The following is a 4747-nucleotide window of genomic DNA, read 5'->3' as shown; positions in this document are numbered from 1 at the left end:
AGAAAAACTTATGCTCTATATGATGACAATTTTACTGGCTAGGTATACATGGCTTTGTTCAAGCTTATGTCTTGTACTGCCAAAAATGTCAAGTTAACAAAGCAAAGCGCCTGAAAGCAGGAGGACTCTTACATCCTTTGGAGATTCCCGATGGAAAATGGGAAAGCATATCTATGGATTTTATTGTAGGACTACCAACCACTATACGAGGTCATGAATCAGTATGGGTGGTCGTAGACAGGTTGACTAAACTTTGGACAGTTTATTCCAACCAAATCAACGGTTAAGACACCAGAACTAGCCAAGTTATTTGTGGACAATCTATACAAATTGTATGGTTTGCCAAGTAACATTGTTAGTGACCGTGACCCCAAGTTTAACAGCTAATTTTGGAGAGCTGTCTTTGAACGATTGGGTACACAACTAAACCTCAGTACAGCTGATCATCCAGAAACGGATGGTCAAACGGAACGGGTTAACCAGGTGCTAGAGGATATGCTAAGAGCATACGTTAGCAAAAAATAGTCAGACTGGGAAGAATACTTACCTATTCTCGAGTTTGCCTACAACAGTGCTAAGCATGTCACAACAGGTTTTAGTCCTTTCATGCTAATGTACGGGTTTCAACCTAGGTCACTAGTTACGGTGGGGTTGGCAACAGAAAAACTCCAACAGGTTAAGGATTTTCTCCAAGACCATATGGATATGCTGAAATTTGCTCGCCAAAATGTCCGGCAAGCACAGGATCAGTATAAGAAATACGCTGATGAGAAACGTCAACAAGTTACCTTCGAAGAAGGGGAGGAAGTATTTTTACGCGTGCCAGAATATTCAGAAAGTCTAAAAACTGGACCGATGCCTAAATTATCTCCCCGATATTGTGGGCCTTTCAAGATACTCAAGCGAGTCGGTGATCGAGCCTACAAACTATTACTACCTTCACATTCTCGCATTCATACGGTGTTTTATGTAAGCCGTCTACGAAAGCGGTTACATGGGGACGACATTGTCATTGACCAACAGGTTTTTGTTGATTACATTGAACCTGCTACCTTACCGCATGAACCTGAACATGTTCTTGATTATCACGAGTTGCGTACACGTCATCACGTACGACAACAAGCCTTAATCAAGTGGAAAGACCGACCTAAAGAAGGTGCCACTTGGGAAAACATTAGTGTTCTTAAGAAGAAGTTTCTCACTTTTGTTTTCGAGGACGAAAACTCTTCTTAAGGGGAGAGTAATGTCAGGACACCGACAAGGCCGGACTAATAAGGTAGGCCGGGCTAGGCGGTCTGTAACGGGGAGTCCATCCATGGCAAAGGGCCAAGGGCATGCCTATATAAGGGTGGTTGGGTGGAGGACTCTTAGGCTCTAGTCACCCCTGTCTTACAATATGTAATTTGACCCTAAATACAAATGCAAGATAATGCACACAATAATTGCTCCTAATCGTGTGTTCCTCTCATAGATGAGGATAGTGGATCGCAATGAACATGCCCAAAATCTATGAGATTCTCAACATGATTTTGTAGCTTATTGCTACTAACACTTGATAGGGAGAGGAAGATCAAGTGTGTAATTAAGAGGATCAAGGAGAGAGTTATTAGGATATGCTAATCACGTAGCATGGCTTTGATAAGGAACAGTGTGTGTGAGAGCTCAAGGAGGCTTAAATATGAAGATAGCCATCTCTCTCTCTCTCTCTCTCTCTCTCTCTCTCTCTCTCTCTCTCTCTCACACACACACACACACACACACACACACACACACACACACACACACACAGAGAAGTTCATAGCTTCCAATAAAGTAAAGTTAAAAAAGCAATTAATACACTAGCATAAGGTATGCACATTTATATAGAGCTAGAGTAGATATCCAACTGGCATCTCTCCTATTGGGGTTACACATAGCCATATAGAGAGCTTACATAAAGGATGACATCATTGGTAAGGTGCACATAATATTTAGGATACCATTCTAGATAGCATGTCACACATGCACTTATCTCGCACACATGCTTCTACAACTAGGAGATGCTGCACACTAAGAATCTTGGCCGAGCATTAGACATGTCCACCTAACAAATTGTGCAATCACAGAAACTTCTACCAGGTTTGAAGGAAGTAGACTTGGAGTTCTGTGAGGATCCTGTTTTTGGAAAGCAAAGGAAGGTAAAAAAATTTAAAGTAGGAAATTAACGAAAAAGCAAAAGGCTTGAGTTGGTTCATTCTTCTGTATGGGGTTTGTTAGTACACCCTCCGATGGTGGCTCATTGTATTATGCAACATTTAAAGATGATCCCATCAGGAAGACATGGGTTTATATGGATGAAAAATAAATTTGTTTTATTTTCTATATTTCAAAGGTGGAAAGCCTTTGTGGAAAATGAAATAGGTACTATAATGGAAGTGGCCTATGAACTTTGAGAATAGGGGAATTAAGAGAATTAGAGTGAGCATTTTATGAGACTACTTTGAGAACATAGAGGGTGAACTTAATTAACTGTAGCAACATAACCATTATACTTAATTAACTTGGCATGAACAATACTTTTGCAAGAGAGAGATTTAGAGAACTTGACAATAGTTGAGGATCGGATTTATGTGGCCGGTCTCCCCTCCAATAGGCTTCTATATTACAGGCTCTTGGTTGGATTTGCATTCCATAGCCGAGAGTGTTGGTATAGGCTCTCAACTTCTCAACAAGCTTGGAGAAGGAGATGGAGTTCTTGTACTTTCACCAAGTGAGAATGTGTGAAAAATGAGTGTGAGAGAGGGTATATACCCCCAAGCACGCCCCTTTCTTGCTTTGATCAACCCCTCCTCCTAGGTCAAGCTTGAAGCTCATTGGACCCCCCTAAGCCTAGCCACTCACATGCACAATGCATTTCAAGCAACATGCTGTAGTCTTTGGACAAGTGTCCTACTTAGCCTAAAAATATCTAGATATTTGTTGAATTGAACTAGAAGCTCATTGGACCCTCTTTAGCCCATCCAATAGGATTCAAGCACACCATGTGGCTAAGCATAGGGATATTCTGACATATGTCCATGTGCCCCTCGAGAAAGGGTTGGCCCTTTGGGTGAGTGGGAGGTTAAGTCAAAGATTCCCCTAACTTTGGGGCCTTTCCCCTCCTTTTTAGGGTCTCTTTTTGACTCAAGCCCCTCAAGCACCTTACCCTCCCATGCATGGGAAGCTTCTCAAGCACCTTACTCATCAAGCATGACAAGCACCTTAGTCAGCAAGCACGACAAGCACCTCAAGCTTGGGCCGGGATCCCTCCTCAAGCAGCACAACGCTAGCTTGCCTAAGGTAAAAGAACTTTTAACACTAACCTTTGGAGGTCTTTAATGAAGCTAAACCTAAGGTCTTTAAGCTCCATTAGATGCACATTACTCGTTGATAGAATATCTCCTTTTGGACCCCTATTGAGATGTAACCATCTCTCCTCTTGGTCCCCTACTGAGATAAGTCTAGAAGCACTTATTGCATATTGCTTTTTGGTAGACCGTCTCCTTTTGGACCCCTATTGAGATGCAACCATTTCTCCTTTTGGTCTGATGCTGCTGAGATAGGTCCAGAAGCACACATCTCTATTCTAACTCTTGTTCCCGTTTATTCTCCCACATTAAATGATCAATTTAATACGAGAAAATTATTTGGTAAAGTTAGATATTATATTTTATGACATTACCTCTCTCTTGAAATCATAGTCGTCCTAGACTATGAGGTAGAGAAGATAAAGCCTAATCATGAGTCCATGCTTCTTAGCGGGTAGAGGTTCCCTTTCTACCATACGACATCATTCCAAAATGGATGACTAATCCATTTGGTGCTCGGGAGACTTGGCTGCCGCAAGCATGGCTACTCTTTAGTCCATATCATACTTCCAAAGTAGAGTGACAAGTTCTACTTGGTGTTTGGGAGACGTCGTCACCACAAACATGATCCTAAGCATGCATGCTATTTTAATTTGTGCACAATAAAAAGAGAACTAGTCTTATAAGACAAAAAAAATTGTTCATTTAAAATTCATTTTCATTTGCTTACTCTAGTGTAGCATTGTAAGCATTGACAAGGTTCATATTATCCTTAAGCTAGGTTCCTTGTATCCATTTAACATCTTTAAAAGGATAATTCTTAAACTTAATAAGATATCGTTGGATAATCTTACCGTTCCTTAATACCTTGTCTTCATGTTGTAGGATGGACTCAGATTGAAGTACTTCTTCTTGATCTTTGATTTTTGGAGGGTTTGCAACTATTGCTTCTTTTGGTGGCGCTCCTTTGTAAGGCTTAAGTAGGCTCCCATGGAAAATATTATGCATGAGCCAATGGTTGGGCAACTTTAATTGAAGAGCCATCTCATTGATTGGCTTAAGAGTTTAAAAAGGACCATAGTATCTTTTTGCTAGTTTAGCATAATACTCTTGGTGGCCCATGGGATTCTTGCTCGTAGTATGCCTTAGACAAGCCTTGAGAAACTTTAGCAAGACCCAATCATTTTCCTTAAAGGCTAAGGCTCTTCTGTGCTTATTAGCAGCAGCCCTTTTTGCCTTTGCTGTGAGATGGATATCACCATTTTAATCTTTGGAAAAGATTCTTGTAAGTCTCGGCTATATTCATCAGCTGCGGAAGATCTTCCCGTGTACTTTAAGTAGTAAGGGACTTTTGGATCTTCCTCTTTAACCTTGAAAGGTGCTTTCCCCATAGAAGTATGTACAATGTCATTGTACGCATA

The sequence above is a fragment of the Adiantum capillus-veneris genome, chromosome 13, assembly GCF_014529385.1.
Source record: "Adiantum capillus-veneris isolate H3 chromosome 13, ASM1452938v2, whole genome shotgun sequence".
In the NCBI taxonomy this organism is placed as follows: Eukaryota; Viridiplantae; Streptophyta; class Polypodiopsida; order Polypodiales; family Pteridaceae; genus Adiantum; species Adiantum capillus-veneris.
Note: the sequence above shows the minus strand (reverse complement) of the source record.